The sequence below is a fragment of the Leucoraja erinacea genome, chromosome 3 (assembly GCF_028641065.1).
Source record: "Leucoraja erinacea ecotype New England chromosome 3, Leri_hhj_1, whole genome shotgun sequence".
Classification (NCBI taxonomy): Eukaryota; Metazoa; Chordata; class Chondrichthyes; order Rajiformes; family Rajidae; genus Leucoraja; species Leucoraja erinaceus.
The window spans coordinates 13,982,225-14,007,702 of record NC_073379.1 but is presented as its reverse complement, the minus strand read 5'-3'; the positions used below and the strand labels follow the sequence as shown (position 1 = coordinate 14,007,702).

Genomic DNA, 25,478 nt, shown 5'->3' with positions numbered 1-25,478 from the left:
CATTGCCTGCATATCCATGTGCCTATCTAAAAGTTGCATAAATATTACCATCATATCTGCCACCACCATTATCCTTGGCAGCTGCACCAGGTATCCATCACTATCAGTGTAAAAATAACTTGCCTCATACATCACCTTTGCACTTTCCCTCCTTTATCTTAAATACGCCCTCTACTCTTTGACATTTCCACCTTGGAAAAAAGGTGTTGACTCTTTACCCTATCTGCGCCTCTCATAATGTTATAAACTTCTCTCGGGTTTCCCTTCAACCCCCAACGTTCCAGAAAAAATAGCCCGTTTGTTCCACCTTTCCTTATAACTAATCTAGGCAGCATTCCAGTAAATCTCTTCTTCACCCTTCCCAAACCTCCACTCCATTCCTGTAATGGGGTGACCAGAACTGCACGCATACTCCAAATGTGGCGTAACCAAAGTCCTATAAAATTGCATCATGACTGCATGCAGGCACTTGTATACCCAATGCCCTGTCCAATGGAGGCAAGCATATCATACACCTTCTTTACCATACTATTTACTTGTAATGCCACTTTCAGGGAGTTGGACCCTAGGATCCCTCTGTATACTAAAGCTGTTAAGGTTCATGCCACTAACTCTATACTTTCCCCTTATATTCATCCTCCCACAGTGTAACACCTCCCAGTCGCTTAGATTAAACTCCATCTGCCATTTCTCTGCCCAGTTCTGTAGCTGATCTATATCCCGCTGTAGCCTTTGAAGGCCTTCCTCGCAGTCCGGCAGCCTAGCTCACATTCCTACAGTCTTCCCCGTGGTCTAATTGTGAGACAAATCTAATTTTAGAGATAAAGTACTGACAATAACAAACTGGTAGGGCTGAAAGTAATCCGATTCCTCTTGGGAACAGGATGCTTGGTTGTTTAATTGGAGACAGAATGAGACCCCACCCTCCATCCGTGTCCACCGTAACCTCAGATTGTTCTGTATATGTTGAGGCAATTAATACATGTAAATTGGAAGTCGATGATGTATTCTGTCATCATCTCAACCAAAAACTGTACACCACTCTACATTGTTCAACTTGCCAAAAAACTTACAATTCCATGGCTTGAAGATTCCATTATGTCGGGTTTGAGTATCGTTTGCATTGGGATTTCATTCAAAAAGTTGTCATAGTGATTCATGACTTATTGTAAGCTCCGCATCATGGAATTTGATTGATGTGCTTCCAACTTTAGATCACTTCCTTATGATATGCTTCATTTAATTACTCTGAATAAGCCTTATCTATATATATAATCTAAGAGCCTCTGTCACACCCCTCCCTTGTGTTGTTGTCTACTGGCCATCTTTCCTCTGTCTTCTTTGTCCAGATGCAGGGTCAACATACACCTTTTGTTTAAATAACCATATAACCATATAACAATTACAGCACGGAAACAGGCCATCTCGGCCCTTCTAGTCCGTGCCAAACACTTACTCTCACCTAGTCCCATCTACCTGCACTCAGACCATAACCCTCCATTCCTTTCCCTTCCATATACCGATCCAATTTATTTTTAAATGATAAAATTGAACCTGCCTTCACCACTTCCACTGGAAGCTCATTCCACACAGCTACCACTCTCTGAGTAAAGAAGTTTCCCCCTCATGTTACCCATAAACTTCTGTCCCTTAATTCTCAAGTCATGTCCCCTTGTTTGAATCTTCCCTACTCTCAATGGAAAAAGCTTATCCACGTCAACCCTGTCTATCCCTCTCATCATTTTAAAGACCTCTATCAAGTCCCCCCCTTAACCTTCTGCGCTCCAAAAAATAAAGACCTAACTTGTTCAACCTTTCTCTGTAACTTAGTTGCTGAAACCTAGGCAACATTCTAGTAAATCTCCTCTGTACTCTCTCTATTTATAGATACTGCTTGATCTGCTAAGTTCTTCCAAAGTTTTTTTAAAAAATTCCTTATTGACAACCATTTAACTCCGAATCAGCAGTTCAGGTAGTAGGACAGCTCTTGTGGCTTCCAATGAGTTAAACAATAATAATTATAAGGATCTACAGTAGGCACTGTGGCAGGGCCAGTGTTTATTGCCGATTCCTAAATGCCTCTGAGAAGATGATGTGAGCAACCTTTGTGAACTTCTTCAGTCCTTCTAGTGAAGGTACCACCAAAGTGCAGTTGCGGTGAGAGTTCCTGGATTTGCATCCAGTGCTTGAGGTTTGAAGAAGGATCCCAACCCAAAATGTCACCTATCCATGTTCTTCAGAGATGCTGCTTGACCTGCTGAGTTACTCCAGCACTTTGTGTCCTTTAGGTATTGGTTCAGATTTATTTGTGTCGCGTGTAACGAGATGCAGTGAAAAGATTTGTTTTGCATACTATCCAAACTAATCAAATATACCATAATTAAGTACAATCAAGCCAAACTCAAATGCAATATACAGAGGAAAGGGGAAGTTACAGAGTTCAGAATATATGTCTTGGCTTTGTAGCACATCATTTATGTAGACAGAGTCCACTGGAGTAGAGGTGAATCGAACCGTACCCTAGTTTATGGAGGGATTGTTCAGAACCCTAATAACGGATGAGAAGATGTTGTTCCTGAGGCTGGTGATGCATGTTTTCAGGTTCTGTATGTTCCGCTGGAAGGGAACAGGGAGAAGAAGGAATGACTGGGGTGGGACAGTGTTTGATTGCGTTGCTTGCTTTTCCGTGGCAGCATGAAGTGTAGATGCAGTCTATGTCAGAGGTCTTAGTATGCGTGATGGGCTGGGCTACAGCTACAACCGCAATTTATTATGGTCTTGAGCAGAACTGCACCCAAACCAAGCCATGATGCAACCTGGAGAAAACGGATAAATGTCATTTCACATCTGGACACTTCTTCAGGCTGAAGATGAGGCCCAAACCGAAATGTCACCTAATCTTTTTAAATAGAAAATAGAAAATAGATGCAAGAGGAGGCCATTCGGCCCTTTGAGCCAGCACCGCCATTCATTGTGATCATGGCTGATGCAATCCTGGAGAATAACGGATGCCTAGCCCCTACATACTCTCTTACACTTTACAACTCTCTGGGTGACTCTTTTTTTTTTCCACTGCCCACCTCAGGGTCTTCCATAAAATGACAACTCTCTGGGTGAACCCTTTTTTTCTCAGTGACAGACCTCCCTTTATTCTGACAGTGCCTGACCCAGCATATAAACCAGCATCTGCAATTCTTTGTTTCTATACTTTGTGATGCAATCTGACTGTACGCCTTCTATGGTGCATCTGTAGAGGTTTGTTATAGTCACCGGAGACATGCTGAATTTCCACAATCTCTTCAGAAGTTGAGTTGGTGTTGGTGTACCACATCAATGTTGTTGGTCCATGACAGATTGTTGGTAATATTAATGCCAAGCAACTTGAAGCTCTTGACCATTTCCATTTTGGTACCATTAGTGCTGTTTGGGAGATGTACTCAACCATGCTTCCTGAAGTCGACAACCAGCTCCATCTTGCTGACATTGATGAATGGCTGGAAATGTAGGTTAATTGGCTTCTATAAATTGTCCCTAGTATGTAGGATAGAATTACTGTATGGGGATTGCTGGTCGGCATGGACTCTGTGGGCCGAAGGGCCTGTTTCCACGTTGTATCCAATAAAAACCTAAAAAAATGTGGTCTTAAATGCCCTTTTAAGTGGGTTAGCAAGCCAGTCAAGTGGTTCAATGTACATCATTTGGTGTACATATAGCTGCTGGTGTACATATAGCTGCTAAATTTGTATAAGATAATTACAAGCAGTTGAATAAGGGGTGGGAATTAATAAGCTTTAGCTTCTTCCTGCTCCTTTTCGGACACATACGATTTCATTTATTTATAGATATTGTTTATGACACTTTATAAATATTCTTGTTTTGTTTTTTTGTATGCTGTTTCACACTTGCTTTTTATTATTTTATTCTGTTCGAAATAAAGAAAAAAACACAAAAAAAACACCCATTTGCTTCATAACGATACAAAGGATATGTGTAGGAAGGAACTGCAGATGCTGGTTTATACTGAAGATAGGCACAAAGTGGTGGAGTAACTCAGCAGGACAGGCAGTATCTCTGGAGAAAAGGAATGGGTGACGTTTCAGCTTGGAACTATTCTTCGGTGTCCGAAGCTCCTATTCTTTTTCTCCAGAGATGCTGCCTGACTGACCTAAATCAGTCCAGCATTTTGTGTCTACAAAGGAAAAATATTCTGGATGCTGGAAATTCTTACAATGTCAGTCAGCAGCTAGGCTATAGAGTTAACGTTTTGGGTTGATGATCTTCCATCAGATCTCTGGAGGTATCAGGTGCTTCTCCTGGATGTGCCTTCTGAAATCTGATAGGAGATCACTGACCTGAAAAATAAACTTGGTTTCTCTTTGCTGAATGGCTTCCTAAAGAGCTGAGTATTTCAATAGTTCCTGATTTTATTTTTGCATTTAAAGAGCCTACCATGTTAAAACGATGTGCTACATTGAAGATGGACACAAAATGCTGTAGTAACTCAGCGGAACAAGCAGCATCTCTGGGGAGAAGGAAAGGGTGACGTTTTGGGTTGAGATCCTTCTTCTGACATTGTTCACTGCCTCATCTTATGGAGAACGATGCATTTGTAGGAGGAGTAAAACAACACTGTTAGGCATAAAAGGGGAATGTGTTGGAGAAATTGGGGATGTGGCAGAGGAGGTGGTCTACTTCCACAACTTGCAGACCAAGATGTGAGAGGCAAATTAATAGCTCAGTGAATTTGGGGACCTCATTCCTCAGCCTCATTACTTGCACAAATCCTCTCTCAAATTAACAATCCTTCCTGCACCCTTCACCACTCTTTTAATCCTGCATTAAAGAACATCAAAACCATTCAGCCAAATTCATTAAATTACAGTTCTGACAATGCAGAATCGGCTCTTAGACAACACCTCTGAGTGCAGAATGTGATACAGGTTAATTCAATTCCCATCGGAATTATTGTCTTACATTCATTTATTATTCAAGTGTCTTTCTTAGCAGAATATTTATTGAGCCCACAACGTAATGTGGTTCTGCTATTATGCCTCCTCCTTAAAGACTTTAGAGATACAGCACGGAAACATGCCTTTTGGCCCACCGAGTCCACGCTGACCAGCTATCACCCCGTACACTAGAAAGAATGCATGCAACCCTCTTTGTGGTACTGCTAGTCGTATGGGTCTGTGCTCATAACTTGAACACATCGATAGAAAAGGGACTCCTGAAATTGAATAAAACTTTGAAAATTCCCTCCGCAGATGCTGCCTGACCCTCTGAGTTCCTCTAGCATTTATGTTTGTCTTTAAGTTGATGCTTGTTTCTGTGAGCTGACTGCATCTCCAAGTTAGAGCATATGTTTAACCTCCAAGTGTTCAATATTCCAAGTGAAAAATTACCTGATTCCTAAGATACTACATATGATAAATGAAGCCTCTTCAACTCTTGCTTTGCCCAAATGGGCCAGAATGATCTGATGATAAACTCAACTGTACTCGTTTGGTTACTTGGATCCCGATCATATTGATGGCTGCAAAGGACCTTTATTACCATAGATACATAGAAAATAGAGGCAGGACTAGGCCATTCGGCCCTTTGAGCCAGCACTGCCATTCATTATAATCATGGCTGATCATCCAAAATCAGTAACCCGTTCCTGCTTTTTCCCCCATATCCCTTGATTCCATTTGCCCCAATAGCTAAATCTAACTTTTTCTTGAATACATCCAGTGAATTGGCATCCACTGCCTTCTGTGGCAGAAAATTCCACAGATTCACCGCTCTCTGGGTGATTTTTTTTTTTTAAACTCATCTCTGTCCTAAATGGCTTATCCCTTATTCTTAAACTGTGACCCCCGGTTCTGGACTCCCCCAACATCGGGAACATGTTTCCTGCATCTAGCCTGTCCAATCCCTTAAGAATTTTATATGTTTCTATAAGATTTGCCTCTCATCCTTCTAAATTCCAGTGAGATAACCTATCATCCTTCTAAATTCCAGTGAATATAAGCCCTGCAGCTGGGATTTTGAAATTGGCACTAAAACCTGGAGACTTTTGCATACAGATTCAGTGGGCTGTTTCTATGCATTTTGTACTTATTCGGGGATTTACTGTATGCAAAAATGAATTCACGGTACCTTGATACATGATAATAAAGAACCATTAAACCATTGTTCCTGCATTTTGACTTTTCTGTCCATTTTAGCCCAGACCACCAAGCTAACAAAAGGCTTAATTATCATTTGTATCTTGGAAATTAATAATTGCCAAAGGTTAAGAATATGTATTATTTATGTGGTTATATGTTTTGTGCTTTAAAAAAATGGTAATAAATTGAGGTTTCTAATAATTTCTGAGTTGGGCACCATGGTGGTGCAGCGGTAGAGTTACTGTCTTACAGTGCCAGAGACCTAGGTTCAATCCTGACTACAGGTGCTGTCTGTACGGAGTTTGTACGTTCTCCCCGTGTACGTTCTCCCCGTGACCTTTGTGGGTTTTCTCCGGTTTCCTCCCACACTCCAAAGACGTACAGGCTTGGTACAATTATATATTTTTTAATTGTCCCTTGTGTGTATAGCATAGTGTTAATGTGCAGGGATTGCTGGCCGGCGCGGACTTGCTGGGCGGAAGGGCCTGTTTCTGTGCTGCATCGCTAAATTATATTCTGATTGTAACATAACATGTTCCTAGTCCAAATACGTGCAGGTTTGTAGGTTAATTGGCTTGATTCATTGGCTTGATAAAAATGTAAAAATTGTCCGAGTTGGCGATATGCAGAGTACTGCCCCGCCGACTACAAAACTCAGAAGGTTCAGAAGGCAGTCATACAATTTATGCTGGAGTAATTCTGAATGATTACGCATTTCATGCACGTAAAATTATTTAATGTTGAATAGATTGAAAGCTGTATAGATTTCTTCTTACTGATAACGTACTTCACATGTTCAGAAGTTGAGGTGAAGTGTTGTTTCGCAACCGGTGACATTAATAAATAAAAATAATAATTTGTGGTTGTGTTCTCTTCCAGATGGTGGTATTTTCAGAGCAGTGCGAATGTGAAGAAATTGTTGGATCTCCCTTCCACAGAAGAGGCTGACAGCGAAGTGGAATCAGATGAAGGTATGTTCATGAAGTGTTTCATTTAAAGTGTACATCCAATTTGTTGCAAGTTAAGTATAGCAGCAGCTCGATATTCAATTATTAATTTCTGTTTAAGAATTTATGAGAACAGGTGGCTCTGTCTTCCGAAGTTATTTGAGTTGAGATTCTTCATATCACAGCCGGCAGCCATCTAATTATTTAATGAGAAACACCTATGAACCAGTCACATCTTGATATCTAATAGAGAGTTATGCTGCTGTTACTTATTTTTCTTGAATAGTACGAGTGTCGGGGTAAATAGGATGAAGGAAGGAAAATGGGGTTGAGAGGGAAAGATAGATCAGTCATGATTGAATAGTGGTGTAGAATTGAAGGGCGGAATGGCTTAATTCTGTTCCTAGATCTTATGAAATGCAGACTGACATGCTGTGGATTGCCAGTTTGTTATCTTTCCAGTGGAATCATAACATGTTTAAAAGATCTGGGCTGATTAGAGTGCGTGCAGTTTTGGAAACAAAAAATTGGATAATCTACAAATCTGCACCTCTTTGGAGTGTGGGAGGAAACCAGAGCATTAGGAGAAAACCCACGCGATCACGGGGAGAACATACAAACTCCGTACAGACAGCATTGCATTTTTTTCTTCAAAGAACACAGTTTTGGGTGAGGGGAAGTGTCCCACCCTGAGGCATCGCTCATCCATGTTCTACAGAGATGCAGCCGGACCTGCTGAGTTACTCCAGCATTTTGTGTCTTTATAAAAATAAAAAAAAATGCGCATCTGCAATTCCTCACGTCTACATGCTGATTTGTTCTTTGGTTCCTGAAATTCTGCCTGCTCTGGTGCCCTTTCAATCCAAGAGAGTGAATCCTTGAACCTATTTTCCTGTTTGGTATCATAAATAATCTGAACCACAGGAGATATCTACTGAGGCAAGTACCGTTTTATTAACACATATTTATTGGTAGGGATTTGGCATTCCTCAAGCTGCCACCTCTTCATACCTCAAGTTTCCCTACCCCCAGACTCCCTTGTGATGAAGAGGTTCGACCTGAAGTGTCACTTATTGCTTTTCTTGAGTGATGCTGCCTGACCCACTGTGTTAGATGCAGCATTTTGTGTCTATCTTCAGTATACATCAATATTTGCAGTTCCTTCCTACATATAAATAGGTGCTTATCTGCAGCTAATTAGAACACAGGAACATAGGAAAGGCAACACCCTATGGCTGTTTGTAAAACTCCCATGAAGATCAAGGTCTCCATTCATGAGTTTCACAGAATTCTGTTGATGGTCTCCTTTTGTGAGGTCAAGGAAATTATCATAGCTGGGCGGCATTGTGGCTCAGCTGGGTGTCACAATGGCGTAGCTGGTAGAGTTGCTGCCTCTCGGCACCAGGGACCTTGGTTCAATCTTAACTTGGGTGCTGTCTGTGTGGCGTTTGCACGTTCTCCTCATGACCGCTTGGACTTTCTCCTAGGTGCTGCAGTTTCCTCCCGCATCCCAAAGACGCGCGGGGGATGTAGGTTAATTGACCCTCTGTAAATTGCCCTCAGTGTGTAGACAGTGGATGAGAAAGTGGGATATCATAGAACTTGTGTGAACAGGTGGCCTGGAGTCAGTTGGCCAAAGGGTCTGTTTCCGCAATGTAATCTCTAAAGTCAACAATAAAAGTTGCTGGCATTTACCATCATTGATGTTAACTTTGAAGCCCATCATAAAGGGGTCAAAATAGATACAACATTCGAGTTATAGAGGAATGGTTGCTGCAATGAAGGCTGAGGAGGTTGGAAATGTGAGAGTTCTCCCGGTGGTTTGCAGGGGCCTGGACAAGCTAGTGATTCACAGGAGGCATCTTCTTTGTGCAAGGAATACATGGGAATTCTCCATGAATTCTGCCATTGGTCCCGACAAGAAACTACCAAGGAGGTTTCTGCAAAGGATAATATTATGTGAGTGTAGTTTACATATTCTGTTGTGCTGCAGCAAGTAAGAATGTTGTTGTTATATCTGGGACATATGACGACAAAACACTCTTGACTCTTGACTAGTTTATGAACGCTTGCAAAACATAGAAACATAGAAATTAGGTGCAGGAGTAGGCCATTCGGCCCTTCGAGCCTGCAAACTATGAGAACGTTTAGTTTGGAGAGACCACAAGGTGACGGGCCCTTAGGTTTACCGAGTCCATGCCCATCAACGATCACCTGTACACTAGTTTGATCCTACACACTTGGGACAATTTACAGAAGCCAATTAACCTATAAAGCTGCACGTCTTTGGAATGTGGAAGAAACCAGAGCACCCGGAGAAAACCCATGCGGCACACGGAAAACCTACCAACTCCATACCGACAACACCCATAGTCGGGCTCAAACCCAAGTCTCTGGTGCTGTAAAGGGCCTGCCCACGGGCATGCGACCTGCATACGGCAAGCCCGACCTAAAGGGCCGGTCACACCAGCATGCACCTGCATGCGACAAGCGCGACCTAATGTGATTGCTTGAGCCGTACGGCATGCGGCAAGCGCGACCAAACCAGATGCGGGAGCAGTACGGCATGCGGCAAGCGTGACCGAACCAGAAGCGGGAACTGCGCGGAGGTTGAGTGAGTGACACAGCGTCGAGGTGGCTGCGGGCCGGCAGGCTGTTGCCGCGCGGAATTTTTAAACACGGTCAGTTTTTCGGAGCCCCGCGCGATGTCGGGACCAGCTCCACACAACTCCATACGGCTCTGGCGATCGAAGTGGGACCGGCCCCACGAGCGACGGCTACGTTAGGTCACGCTTGCCGCATGGAGTCGCTTAGGTCGCGCTTGCCGCATGGAGTCGCATGCTCGTGGGACAGGCCCTTAACTCTTCTGTTGCTCCACTGTGCCGGCCCAACTTGTGTGACCTTACAAAGGGAGACTATCACCAGTGTTGTGTGAATCTCCCACGGCCATTCTGCCTGCTTATATGGGCTGCTGGAGAAGGAGATGACATATTCCCTCCTTGAGTTTGTGGCTGGGGTGACATCCCTTCTGCATGGGGGGGGGGGGGGGGGGGGGCAGCAAATGATTATATTTGGCAACAAGCAGCCGAGAAAGGTTGTATGGTTGTTTCTTTGCTCTCCACGGAGTGACATGACAGAAAGTTGCAGATCTCTGAGGATAAAAAATGCAATTTGAGTGCTGGTCCTTTTAAATGGCTCAGTTTGGGAAAACATACCCCCACGTCCCTTCCAGTTTTCTCCCACCTACCCCACCACAATCAGTCTGAAGCAGTGTCCCAACTCGAAACATCACCCATCCATGTTCTCCAGAGATGCTGCCTGACCCGCTGAGTTATTCTAGCACTTTGTTTCTTTTTATTAATGCTGGCTATTCTTAAGTAAATAAAAAATATCTTTCGGGCTGAGGTTAAAAATTGCATGGAGGCAGGTTTTGCATGTTGTAGAACATAAAAAAACTAGGAGCAGGAATAGGTCATTTGAACCCTTCCATTGACCCATTATTCTATGTGATCATAGTTGATCTGCTAGTGGACAATTGCCATAACCTTCCATTCACTTACCTTTCAAAAGTCTATCTACTTTTGCTTGTATGTAATTTTGGAAAAGCAGAATGGTGCTTGAGCAAGCAAAAACTGCAAGAAGTCTCCAATGGACTTTCCTATTGGCCATTAAGGCATGCAAAAATGGGCGCAATGTTGCCGAGTTAAGCCATTTTTCAAATGCACAGTGTTGGCATTTTTGGAGTAATGCAGAGGGGTTTCTGTGCCAGGATCTTTCAGTTGTTAACATGGCCAAGAGCTTCCAGCTTCCCGACTGCGACTCACCTTCATCCATCTCCGCAGCCCCAATGGTATTTTTTCCCATTTTCATTCCTTTCTCTCTGTGACACCTTTTAAACTTTAGGCTTTACAAATACAGCAAAGGAGCAGGCCTTTCGGCCCACTGAGTCCGCACCGACCATCCCACACACTAACACCATCCTACACACTGGGGACAATTTACAATTTTACCTGCAAACTCAATTAACCTACAAACCTGTATGTTTTTGGAGTGTGGGAAAAAACCAAAGCACCCGGAGAAAACCAACTCAGTCACAGGGAAAACTAACAAACTCCGTATAAAAACAGCACCTGTCGTCAGGATTGAACCAGGGTCTCTAGCGCTGTAAGGCAGCAACTCTACCGCTGCTCCACTGTGCCACCCACAGTGGCACATTTTCTCTCATATTCTTGCTGATTTCACTCTGCACGTCCTCAACTCCACTCTTCTCTCTCTGTGCAGTATTCCTCTCTCTATCTCTTCCTCCTCTCTCTTTCCTCTCGCATCTTCCCCTGCTCCTACTTTGTACATCCTTCCCCATTTCTCCAATACCCACTCACTTGAACTTGCCATTTCTCCCTGTTCCTCACAAACTGTTTCTCCTCTGTGTTATCTTTTGTTTGGTTTCTTTCAGTTTTGTTACCTTTCTTACGGCTTTGCTCCTCACTGCCATTTGCAACGTACATCAGAACAGTCTGCTGGTTCTAATGGTAATAATTTGCATTTTAAAATGTTGATTTCATAGAAACATAGAAACATAGAAAATAGGTGCAGGAGTAGGCCATTCGGCCCTTCGAGCCTGCACCGCCATTCAATATGATCATGGCTGATCATCCACATCAGTATCCTGTACCTGCCTTTTCTCCACATCCACTGATCCCTTTAGCCACAAGGGCCACATCTAACTCCCTCTTAAATATAGCCAATTGACTACCTTCTGTGGCAGAGAATTCCAGAGATTCACCACTCTCTGTGTGAAAAATGTTTTTCTCATCTCGGTCCTAAAAGATTTCCCCTTTATCCTTAAACTGTGACCCCTTGTTCTGGACTTCCCCAACATCGGGAACAATCTTCCTGCATCTAGCCTGTCCCACCCCTTAAGAATTTTGTAAGTTTCTATAAGATCCCCCCTCAATCTTCTAAATTCTAGCGAGTACAAGCCGAGTCTATCCAGTCTTTCTTCATATGAAAGTCCTGCCATCCCAGGAATCAGTCTGGTGAACCTTCTCTGTACTCTCTCTATGGCAACAATGTATTTCCTCAGATTAGGAGACCAAAACTGTACGCAATACTCCAGGTGTGGTCTCACCAAGACCCTGTAAAACTCATTTCCTAAATTGATATTATATTAAACAGATAAACCTCATCTCAGTCTTGTATCTCCCATTTGAGAACCGGTGGGGATGGGGTGGGGGGCAACCGCGAATGAAGAGGGACCCCGCGGGGTGGATGTCGAGAACCAAGAGGCACCTGCGGCCCCTTGGAGCGGCTGGCCTGGTTCACCTCTGTGAGAAGATAAGACTGTGCTGAGAACTTGTGAAACTTTGTCAGCGGCAGATACTTGGCGACTCTTTGTGTACAGCCTAGGTGAAGTCTGACTTTACTGGATTGTATGCAAAAAGAAAGAATTTCACTGTACCCAGGTACATGTGACAATGAAGTGTCATTGAATCACAAGATAAAGATACAATGAACACAAAATGCTGGGGTAACTCAGTGGGATAGGCAGCATCTCTGGATAGAAGGCAAGGGTGACAACTTGGGTCGAGATCCTTCTTCAGACTGAGAGTCAGGGGAGAGGGAAACGCCTCTTTTCGGTGTAAACCAGCATCTGCATTCCTTCCTAAAGATAATTTAATCCTGGATTTTAACTACATGAGGAAAACACCAGGTGGAGCTCTGTACTTGAGTCAACTGAACCTTCCCAGGGCAAAGTACTGTACTGTGAAAGACAAATGTGGTATTTTTTTCCATTTTAGACATTTCCTGATGCAATAGAGGGAGGTGGGAGAGTAACGTCAGTTAGGTTTGATGCTTAGCACACATTCCTCATTCAGAAATGTTTCAGACAGAGGCTTGGCAATCTCCTGGTGATTATAGACCAGATTAAGAGCAGAACAAATTAGGAATTTATGAACAGGGGTGAGTGATGGAACAACGTATAAATAAGCAGAATGGAGCGATAAAGGCTGTTGATTCACTATGAGCATGTTTTGTGCTACTGGGAAAGATAATTTTTACATTTATGGATATATATTTGTTTCTGTACTTGAATCATTGTAATACAAGGTGAAAAGCGTAAACAACTTCTGCTGGTATATGGACTGGGCTGCCTAAAGAATCAGTGGGCTTCCGCACTGTATCTCTAAATTAAACTAAAACTGTGGGAGCACCTGCACCAGATGATCTGCAATAGTTCAAGAAAAGCTATTGCCATCTTCTTTCTCCAGACAGCTAGGAATGGGTGTTACGTGCTGCACAAGGCAGCAATAGACGCATAAAAGATGAATGAAAAGAGACGTAGATCATGCTTAAATCCAAATTGTCACATTGTTTTACAGGGAACAATCAACGGCAGAAATTTAATTAATCAAAAAAAATTAAAATATACCCAAAATGTAAATGTTGTTAGCAGTTAAAAAAAGTATATTTTGGCTAAGATAGACACAAAAGGCTAGAGTAACTCAGCGGGTCAGGCAGCATCTCTGAAGAAAAAGAATAGGTGATGTTTAAGGTCTAGACCCTTCTTCAGACTAAGAGTCAGGAGAAAAGGAAACAAGAAATAGACGGTGATGTGGAGAGATGTAGAACAGATGAATGCAAAAAAGTAACGATGATCAAGGAATCAGTCCATTGTTAGCTGCGGGCTAGGTGTTAACGAGATGTACAGATATATACGAGTTATATATATATTCACATTCACATTTAATTCTTTATTTTGAACAGAATAAAAGAATAAAAAGCAAGTGTGAAACAGCAAACAAAAAACAAAACAAGAATATTTATAAAGTGTCATCAACAATATCTATAAATAAATGAAATCGTATGTGTCCAAAAAGAAGCAGGAAGAAGCCAAAGCTTATTAATTCCCACCCCTTATTCAACTGCTTATAATTATCTTATACAAATTTAGCAGCTTTATGTGCACCATATGTACACCAGCAGCTATATGTACACCAAATTATTTACATTTATACACTAATCAAATATTTACAAAGCCATAACAAAAAAGAGAGAAAAAAAGAAAAAAGAAAAGATAAAACCCTTGTATACTATACAGTATCTTAGTCATATATACAACCCATCACCCTATAATCACCCTTCCCAATACAATCAGTATAACAAATATCCCACTCACAATCACCTATCCTCATCCCAATATCCTTTTTAAAAAAAGTGTTTTTGTATATCCTTTTAAACTGAATTATGTTTGTGCTAAGTTTTATCTCCTGTTCCAAACCGTTCCACAAATTCACACAGATTGCTATGCACATACTTTTAAGAGTTGTTCTGACATTGAATTATGTTCCCCGCTCAAATTATACACACCCTGTCTTTCCATAAACAGTTTTTGTGTATTTCTTGGAAATAAATTATTTCTTGCTTTGTACATGATTTGCGCAGTCTTAAATTTAACCAGATCGTAATAGGAAAAGACCTGCCGCTGCACAGATCAGATCCCCTTGCCAACGATCCAGCAAGCATAACCTGGACAATATGACAGGCAGGTAAACGTTTAACAGACATTAATTTCAGCAGTTGGATTAAATAACACAATACCATACCACAAAGATAGGATATGGGGAGAAATGCAGGAACGGGGTACTTATTCTGGATGATCAGCCATGATCATATTGAATGGTAGTGCTGGCTCGAAGGGCCGAATGGCCTACTCCTGCACCTATTATCTAATAGCAACATTCAGACGACATTTGAGAAGGTACATGAATAAGAAAGGTTTCAAGAGATATGGGTCAAACGCAGATAAAAGGGACTAATTTAGCATCTTCATCGGCATGGACGATTATAGGCCAAAGGGTCTGTTTCCGTGCTGTATGATTCTGACACTTAGTATAGGAGCAATTTGGATTTTAATTGCACCCTTTAGACTTTAGGCTTTAGAGATACAGCACGGAAACAGGCCCTTTGGCCCATGAAGTCCACACCGAACAGCAATCACCCTGTACACTTGCACTATCCTACACATTAGGGACAATTTTCCAATTTTACTGCATCCAATTAACCTACAAACCTGTATGTCTTTGGAGTGTGGGAGGAAACAAAATATCTCGGAGAAAACCCACGTGGTCGAGGGAAGAACGTGCAAACACCGCACAGACAGCACCCGTACTCATGGATGAACCCGGGTCTCTGGCGCTGTGAAGTAGCAGCCTGAACATCAATCATATCCCTCCATCCCCTGCATATCGATATGCCTATCCATAAATCTTTTAAATGCCACTAATGTATCTGCTTCCACCACCACCCCCAGCAGCACGTTCCAGCCACTCATCGCCTTCTGTATAAAGAAAACTATCCCTCACATCTGCTTTAAACTTTGCCCCTTCCACTTTAAAGCTATGTCTTCTAGTATTTGATTTTTCTATCCTGGGAAAGGAGTTTGACTGTCTACACTATGCCTCTCATAATTTTATATACTTCTATCAGGTCTCCCGGCAATCACCGGAGTTCCACAGAAAACGATCTTTGTCTGTCTAATTTCTCCCAGTAGCTAATACTGGGGTGCAAAGTCTCCAGAGGTTTCCGTTACGGTTTCCTAATGCTCCTGTCCCACATAGGAAACCTGAACAGAAACCTTTGGAGACTTTGTGCCCCACCCAAGGTTTCCGTGTGGTTCCTGGAGGTTATTGTCAGTCTCCCTACCTGCTTCCACTACCTGCAACCTCCGTTGTGGGACGGGGCATAAGTGGGACAGGGGCATTACACTATCCTGCACACACTTGGAACAATTATTTTACAAAAGCCAATTAACCTAAAATCTTGTACATCTTTGGACTGTGGGAGGAAACCAGAGCACCTTTTGGTATTGCTTCAGCAACAATGAAGCACCTGTACATGACAGGGAGACAATGTAGACTTCAACCACAAACACAGACCTTAATGGTGGGAGAAGGTCTCTCTGTGCAATATTTAACCTAAGGGTTTGCAGAAGTCCATACAGCCAACATCTCTCTTTGCCCTCATTAATCGTTAAGGTTACTTCTTCAAAAAACACAATGTCTCACGTACATAAACAATGCTGACTATCCTTAATCGGTCCCTGGCTACCTAAATACATTCATTATTCCTCAGAATCCACTCGAGTAATTTGCTCACCATAGCCATTAGGCACACCGGACTGTAGCCTTACTTCTTAAGTAGAGGGACAACATCAGCCTCCATCCAGTCTTATGATCCCTCACCTGTCTCTAACAATCTATATATTTTACTGAAACTCTTATTTGTTTGTTTGTTTGTGCGCACACACACACACACACACACGCACACGCGCGCGTGTCTCCGAAACCCGGTCAAAATGGTACACGATAGCAATACAATTTTTGGCCCACCTTACTCGCCATTTTCGTGTGATGTAAATGAAACTTTCGTTCAGATATTTTACGTTATTCACATTTTAAAAGCTTTACAAAAATCACTTTTCCACTTACCGTGCCCGTCAGCCACGTTGGACGTCACAATGACGTTACAATGGGATCCCAAATTTCATTAAAAAAGAATCGGTGTTTATTTTAATTTTTGCGTGTACTTGCCTGGCCTCACAACGGGGACCAAACGGCTCCATGGGTAAGTTTCCTTCTACTTTACAAATGCCTCCACGGGTCCTCTATACACTTTATTGACTTTAACTTAATTTCAACGGCACAACTTTGAACGCGGCAGCTGCGCATGCACAGTTTGGTGGAATTTTGCGTTGGGGGAGCGGGCTCAATGGGTCCGCATTTTGGACTAGTGATTCATATATCTCAGCCAGGGCTCCTGCAATTTCTTCTTTAGCATACCACAGTGTCCTTGGATATATCTGATCAGGCCTAGGAGATTTGGATCGGTCCTGGTGAGTCCAGTACTTTTGTTGAACTTCTACCGGCGGGCTGCTCCTATTTCAACACGCCGCGGATGTCGGGCCGTAGTGGTGGAACTGCAGTCATTTTTAAAAGCAATTTTAAATGCAAACAGTGCACTACGTTATCAACTTTTTCCAGCTTTGAAGCTACTTTGGTTGAGGTGGGTCGCCCCGGCACGGTGCTGTGTGGTGTCATCTACAGACCCCCCAAATACCATAAGGACTTTGTGAGTGACTTTTCTGAGTTTCTAGCTGGGATTATACCCAACTATGACCGTATCCTCTTGGTTGGGGACTTTAATATTCACGTGTTGACGAAGGACTTTTTAAATCTTATTGATTCTTTTAATTTTGCACAGTGTGTGTCTGGTCCCACACATGAACAGGGACATACGTTGGACCTTGTACTATCTTATGGTTTGCCTGTGTTAAACTTGGAGGTCTGTGACAGTGTGTTTTCTGATCACATGCCGGTAATATTTGATGTTGGTTTCTCCAGTGCTGCAGTTAGACCTGTTACGTCTGCTCGGCGCTGTCGGACCATTAACCCCTGTACTGCTGGCCAGTTCTCTGCCGCCTTCAATCAGCTCTGTGCCCCCTCTGCGTCCATTTCCATCGGTACGGAGGAGATTAGTTCTTGGTTCCACTCTTCCTGTAGAACTATTCTCGACTCTGTGGCCCCATTAAAAACTTTGCAGCCCAGAGCTAAACCCGAGCCCTGGTTCTGTGACGCAACTCGTACAGCTCGACAGGAGTGTCGCAGAGCTGAGCGAATGTGGAAGAAGGACAGGCTAGAGGTTTCATCGCAAATCCTAAATAACAGCTGGCGAAACTACCAAAATACTGTTAAAGAGGCAAAAAGATATTATCTCTCTAATATAATAGTGTCTAAGCGCCACGATCCACGTGCGTTATTCAAAACTACGATTCTGTTTTAAATGCCCCACAGCCTGTCTGCCTGGAAGCATCGCCCGAATTGTGCAACGACTTCCTGCACTTCTTTATAAACAAGGTTGTTTCTATTAGGGCTCTTATCTTAGCTCCTGCCTCAGACCCACCTGTTCTGGCCCCTTGCCGGGTGGCATTTGATAAGTTTGTTCCCCTGACGCTGTCGGGTCTAGAGGATGTGGTTACCCATATCAAGCCGTCGGGTTCCCCATGTGATGCTGTCCCTCCTCTTCTTTTTAAAGAGGTCTTCCCGAGCATAGGGCACTTGGTCCTCGCCATCATAAACAGTAGCTTGTCTTCTGGGGTTGTCCCCATAAAATTTAAACATGCTGTAGTGCAGCCATTACTCAAGAAACCTGGCCTGGACCAGACTGTCCTGGCCAATTTTAGGCCAATCTCCAAGCTGCCATTTATCTCGAAAATCATGGAGAAAGTAGTTTATGCCCAGCTGAAACTCTTCCTGGATGAGCACAACATCCGGGAGGTCTTTCAGTCTGGCTTCAAGGCTATGCATAGCACAGAGTCGGCTTTGCTAAGGGTCTCTAACGACATCCTCCTGGCAAACGACTCCGGTAATTATGTGGTTCTTGTCTTGCTGGACCTATCTGCCGCCTTCGACACTGTGGACCATGGAATATTAATTTCCCGATTACAGCAACAAGTGGGCATCTGTGGCAGTGCCCTGGGATGGTTCAGGTCCTATCTGGCAGATAGAACCATGCGTGTAAGCCTTGGTGGCCTTGAATCCTCCTCTGCTCCCTTGGCATATGGGGTTCCACAGGGCTCAATTTTAGGGCCCCTGCTTTTCTCCCTTTATCTACTTCCACTGGGCTCAATTTTAAGAAGGCATGGCATCTCCTTTCACTTTTACGCGGATGATAGCCAGTTGTACATGCCACTCAGGAAAGAAGATAATTATTCCCTAAAATCACTTCTGTCTTGTCTTGAGGACATTAAGTCCTGGATGGCCTTAAACTTTCTGGGACTTAACGAAAAAAAGACAGAAGTGATTTTGTTCGGCCCTAATGGCTGCCGTGAACCTCCCTCTGTTGACTTGGGTCCACTTGCAGTGTTCGTAAAGCCAACAGTTTTAAACCTGGGTTTTATGATGGACGGTGATTTTAAATTAGATAAACAAATAGGCGCAGTGGTTAAGTCCAGCTTCTTTCACCTAAGGAAGCTGGCAAAGGTGAAGCCCATTCTCGAGCGGCAGCATTTTGAAACAGTAATTCACGCCTTTATTTCATCTCGGCTGGATTACTGTAACGCGCTCTACTCTGGAGTCTCACGAGCTTCGTTGGCTCGTCTCCAGTTGGTCCAAAATGCTGCCGCTCGCCTTTTAACCGGAACTCGAAAGAGGGAGCACATTATGCCAATTTTGGCCTCCCTTCACTGGCTCCCAGTGCACTTTCGAGTTCATTTTAAAATTCTTTTATTTGTTTTTAAATCTTTGAATGGCCTCGCCCCGCCTTACCTCTCTGAGCTGCTCCACCTATATGCTCCTACCCGGTGCCTCAGGTCAGCGGATCAGCTGCTCCTTGAGGTACCAAGGTCTAAGCGGAAGCTCAGAGGGGATAGAGCCTTTTCTGTTGCTGCCCCGGCACTCTGGAACACCTTGCCGCTGCAGATCAGACAGGCCCCTTCACTGTCCATCTTTAAATCCTCCCTAAAAACTCACTTTTATTCACTTGCTTTCGACGCTGGCTGAGACATTGTTCCTGTTTTAGTGCTTTTAATGTCTTTTAATTTTTACTGTTTTTATAGTCCTGTCGTCTTAATGGTTTTAGTATTTTGTAATAACTTTTTGTTGACTTTCCCATGTACAGCACTTTGTGGTAACTGATGTTGTCTAAAAGCGCTTTATAAATAAAGTTATTATTATTATTATTATTTATCTACTTTCATGTACCTTATGATGTTCAGCACCTCCACGACCATAATATCGACTGTCCTCAATACATTTCCATTAACTTTCTCAAGCTTCCCAGTCTTCATCTATTTCTCCATGGTAAAAACAGGAGAAATACTCATTAAGGACCTTGCCCATCTACTGCTGCTCCATACTGAAATGACTGCTCTGGTTTCTGAGCGGCCCTATTCTCTCTTTAGTTACCCTTTTTCCTTTAATTTACATAAATTCTCAGGGTTTTCCTTACTATCTCCGGCTTTCCAGATTCCCTTCTTAAGTATGTTCTTCAGTTCCCAAAACTCCTCCAAGGATACACTTAGTCCCAGCTCCCTATACCAAGCTCCATGCTTCCATTTTCCTGGCAGTAGCCTTGATTTCTCTCGTCATTCAAGCTTCCTTATTCCATCTGCCTAGCTCTTCACTCGAACAGGAATATGCTTGTGCCTGCCAGCAACCTACTCGAATCAACTTTAGCAAGATCCTGTCTGATACCACCAAAGTTGGCCTTGCTCCAATTCAGAATTGTAACTTGCGGGCCCGCCCTGTTCTTTATCGTTAAATAGATCTTTGAGGAAATGGATTGAGAGGGTGTGCCATAATTGTTCTAATCCATACCCCAGGTGTCCACTAAAATAAATTATTTTTTCATCAGTGGGGGATACCCTGTTCCCTCCACATTGCCAGAGGGTGGGAATACATTTGCTTGCCTGTATAATATAGGCGGCTTTGAAAATTCCTCCCATGATTTATGGAAGACATCAGCACAAATGTGTGCCACAGCGGTAGAGTTACTGCCTTACAACACCAGAGACTTGGGTTCGATCCTGACTACGGGTGCTGTCTGTACGGAGTTTGTACGTTCTCCACGTGACCTGTATGAGTTTTCCCTGGGAGCTCTGGTTTACTCCCACACTCCAAAGGAGTACAGGTTTGTAGGATAATTGGCTGGGTTAAATTGTCCCTAGTGTGTGTAGGATAGTGTTAGTGTGGGGATCGCTGGTTGGTGTGTACTTGAGGGGCCTAAGGGTCTGTTTCCGCGCTGTATCTCTAAACTAAATTAAGCTATACTAAACTAAAGTAAGTACATTCTACAGCACCATTTATCCTCACTTTGGTGAATGAAACAATTTCTACCTTTTGGGAAGTCCAACTGCATAAACTGTATTTTATAAGCGCTAGCTGTGTTTTCAGGGTCTATTCTGCTCTACATATTGTATCTATGCACCAGGTGATTCTGACCTGTTGTTTTTTATCACATGAAAAATGCATGAACTGAATGTTCAACTTGGAACTTCTTTTAATGTATTCATTTCTAGTATATGAATGGAGAGAATTCATTGTTGGGGTTTCCAGAGCTAATGAGTTGGTCCAGAAGGAAAGGATATGGCAGATTTGAATATTATGCTGATTTTGGATGATGGGGCTTGAAGGATTGAAGATGAAGCTTTGGCTGGACCCAAACTTCAGTGGACTGCATTCTGGAAATACAGTTCTGATCCAAGCATGCATATTTTCTTCACAAGCCTATTCATTACCGCCTGACAAACGAGTTTGCACGTTCTCCCAGTGACAGCGTGGATTTTCTCTGGATGCTCTGTTTTCCTCCCACACTCCAAAGGCATGTTAGTGTGTAGGATAGAACTGCATGTGTGATTGTTGATATGGTCTCCACACTGTATCTCTAAACTGAGATGCTGTAGGATGTTGTTCTGCATGAATTGGTAGTCAGGTTTTGATATTGGAATGGTGACCCCAATTCAAGAAATAATTGGCTATAAAGCACTTTTGGGACGTTATAAATATTCGGCATGGTGCAATATGATGTGCAGACAGATTGTGCACTCATTTATCTTGGCATCATGTTCATCACAGACATTGTGTTGTTCTATGTTCTATATAAATATTGCTCTTTGCTTCCATGCATTTTAATGCTTTGAGACAGCTAGATATTAATTTATTTTTAAATTCAGTCTTTGCTTATTTTTTCCATTTAATTTGAAATGGAGCAACTTTTGTCAATTGCTCACCTTTCAATTAATATAATACAATAGTTCTTCTTTTACACATTGCAAAATTTGTGACACTTTTATGAAATATAATAAATATTTTGAAAAATGCTTAGTTTTCTTACAGTAAGTCAATTGTTTGCCATCTTTAGACAGTGTAGGGCAACATATTCTACAATTGCAGCATTGTAAGTCAAACTGATGCTAAAGATTAAAGCTTAGTGGAGAGTTGACATGGAGCCAGCTAAATTGGTCCAAACTTATGCTTTCAAAATCTTTAGATAAAGAGCAACCTAATTTCTGTGTAGGTTATTGTAACTTTGTGCTGAATTGATTCTATGCAACTGAAATAGCAATGAGCAAAACAAAATAATGCACCCTCTTCTGGAGATTTTGTGCAAATTCTTTAATTTTGTAGCTTGATAAAGAATTGATTCTAATTTGTTTTGTTTAGAGATACAGCATGTATCCCGATACAGTGCCTGGATACGGGTACTTCATCCCACCACGTTCACACCGACCTGTTCACATTAATTCTATGTTATCCCTCTTTCTCATCCACTCCCTACATACATGGGGCAATTTACAAAGCCCTATTAATCTACAAGTCCACACATTTTGGGGACTTGGGATGAAGCCACGCGGTCACAGGAAGAACGTGCAAAATTTGTACAGACAACACCCGAGGTCAGGATTGAACGTGGATCTCTGGCGCTGCAAGGCAGCAACCATACCAGCTGCTCCACAGTGCTGCACATTAGTTTAGATTATTGGTTAGCTCACTCTACATGGAGTTTGTGTCTGAATTCCTTGCTGCCGCTAATTATTGTATGACCTACAATATTATAATTAGCGATAAATTGAACTGCATACATTATTTCAGCTGACTTTGCATTATTATGTGGCACCATCTTTGTTTCCATGCATCACATTTATTTTGTGGTAGTTTAATATTTTATGTAAGATCTCTACATTTGCCATGTGGAACTCTATACAGACCATGAGCATTTTCATCAGTCTTCCATCAAAGGGGAGGGGGGGGGGGAATGGCAGAAGGAAGAGACTTGGAGGCCCAGGCTTGGATCAGGCATGCTATCGCTGGTGGAGTTATTAATCATACACAGTGGCTTGCAAAAGTATTCATACCCCTTGAACTTTTCCACATTTTGTCACGTTACAACCACAAACTTAAATGTATTTTATTGGGATTTTATGTGATAGACCAACACAAAGTGGCGCATAATTGTGAAGTGAAAGGAAAATGATACATGGTTTTCAAATTTTTTTACAAATAAATAACTGAAAAGTGTGGCGTGCAAAAGTATTCAGCCCCGTTTACTCTGATACCCCTAAATAAAATCCAGTGCAACCAATTGCCTTCAGAATTCACCTAATTAGTACAGGTGCACAACCTTTTATCCGAAAGCCTTGGGACCAGACACTTTTCGTAATTCGGAATTTTTCGGCTTTCGGATTGGAAGATTTTTAGCGTAGATTTTAACGGCTGGCTCAGTGGTAGAGTGCCCGGCTCATATCCGCAAGGTCGCGAATTTGCGCCTCGATCCTGGCAGTTACTCGATCATGAGTTTGAGTCTTCAATGTAGTTTTTTCTTGCAGAGTAGGAGAGAATAGGGAGGGTTAGGCTGGGATCATTCTCTGTGAGATGATCTTAATGCGGGAGACAAGTATAGGAGAGGTGTACTGACTGTGTGGGCAGAACTTTGGAAGTGATTGCCCACCATTCTCAAAAGCCGCTGTGTCTCCCTGTCCCTCCAACTCCAGAGGAATCCGCTCCCCGATGGGCCGCTACGGCGACAAGTGGCAGTTCGCCCACAGCCCGAGCTGCGCCACCCCAAGAACAAGACGTACCTTGCACACCATCAGCTTCTGCGTGTTCCTCTGGAGTTGGAGCGGGGCTGGGCTGGAGTTGCTGATCTGGGATCTCCGTGCTTGCAGTGGGCCTGGGGGTCGGTGTCCCGATGAGGGGGCGCAGCTCGGGCTGTGGGCGAACTGCCACTTGTCGCCATAGCGGCCCATCGGGGAGCGGCTTCTGGTGGTCCTGACGTCTTCGGCCACCCCCCTGTACAGGAGCTGAGACTGGGAACTGTACCGCCCTTGCAGGTGAGCAGGAGAGTGGGGTTGTTTGCAGTTGCAGAGGGAGGGGGCAAGGGCGGTACAGTTCACAGTCTCAACTCCTGTCCAGGGGGGTGGCCGGAGACGTCAGGACCAACAGGAACCCACTCCCCGATGGGCCGCTACAGCAACAAGTGGCAGTTCGCCCACAGCCCGAGCTGCGCCCCCTCATCCGCAACCCGGGTTCCTCTGGAGTTGGAACGGGGCTGGGCTAGAGTTGCTGCTGGCTGTGAGTCTCCGGGATCTCCGTGCTTGCAGTTGGTGTCCCATTGGTCCTGACATCTCCGGCCACCCACCTGGACAGGAGCTGAGACTGTTAACTGTACCGCCCTTGGCAACTGCAAACAACCGGCCGGAGACGTCACAGCCCGAGCTGCGCCCCCTCATCTGCAACCCCAAAAACAAGACATACCTTGCACACCATCAGCTTCTGTCCCTACGGGAAGCGTGTTCCTCTGGAGTTGGAACGGGGCTGGGCTGCTGCTGGCTGTGGGTCGCTGGGATCTCTGTGCTTGCAGTGGGCCTGGGGGACGGTGTCCCGTTGGTCCTGTCGTTTCCGGTGACTGGCACTGACCTGCTGGCTGGCATCACCGATGTGAAGACAGTGCAAAGCCCCCGCGCCGGTGCAATGAGCAGGGAGCTGGAGAGGGGAGGGAAGGGGTCACACACATGGCCGGGAAACAGAGGGGTGTAGGTGGGGTGAAACTGAAGGGAGCGACAAACTGCTGCTGCCTGCCCGTTAAAACGTTCCCACGCAAGACTCACGATACACTGTGCATCGTGAGTCTACCGTGGGAACTTTTTAACTCAGCGGGAGGCAGCAGCAGATTGTCAATTATTAACCCTCCCGCGCAATATACCCTCACCTCTTTTATGAATGGGGATTTAGTTCCCCTTTCTTCGAGGACCGACCGGAGGTTCCGCTGTCACCTCTGCGGCCCGCCCTCGGTGAACGTCTTCAAGGACCTTTCTTCAAGGACTGAAAAAATGTCCGCTATTCGGAGCTTTTCGTTATTTGGATCTTCGGATAAAAGGTTGTGCACCTGTAAATAGAGTCCACTTGTGTGTAATCTTAGTAAGATTAAACGAGAATTTACCAGTTCGAAGTTTGATCATTATTTTATGAGGAGTAACGTTGAGGGATTACGTGAAGAACCTGCCAGGATGCATGCATGTCATTCTTCAAAGCAGCGGTGTGAAATCACAGATAACAGTAATGACTGAACATAGTAAGATTAGAGAAGAGGATACCAGTTGAACTTTATGATCAAGGGTGGGAGCGGAGGGCACGTAATCCCTCAACGTTACTCCTCATAAAACGTGAGTGACTACGTGAAGATTTCAAAGCTCTGTGATTTCATGCCGTGGAAACAAGTCCATGCATCACATCTGCCTTAATTGACTAAGGGAGGAATTGTGTTAACATGTTTAAACATGAATCCGACATTGAAAATCCATGATAAATTTATAGCCCCTATTTTA

General features: G+C 43.5%; 1 protein-coding gene across 3 annotated transcripts in view; it reads left to right on the top strand.

Moving 5' to 3' along the window:
- Positions 1-6,645: 6,645 nt before the first annotated feature.
- Positions 6,646-25,478, top strand: part of arhgef28a (Rho guanine nucleotide exchange factor (GEF) 28a) — a 259,871-nt gene continuing 241,038 nt past the window's right edge. For 2 of the 3 annotated variants that reach the window (XM_055632136.1, XM_055632137.1), the window contains exon 1: positions 6,646-7,123. The gene's annotated coding sequence lies outside the window, so the exon portion shown is untranslated. The remainder of the gene's footprint in view (positions 7,124-25,478) is intronic. The other variant, XM_055632138.1, reaches the window with a different exon arrangement.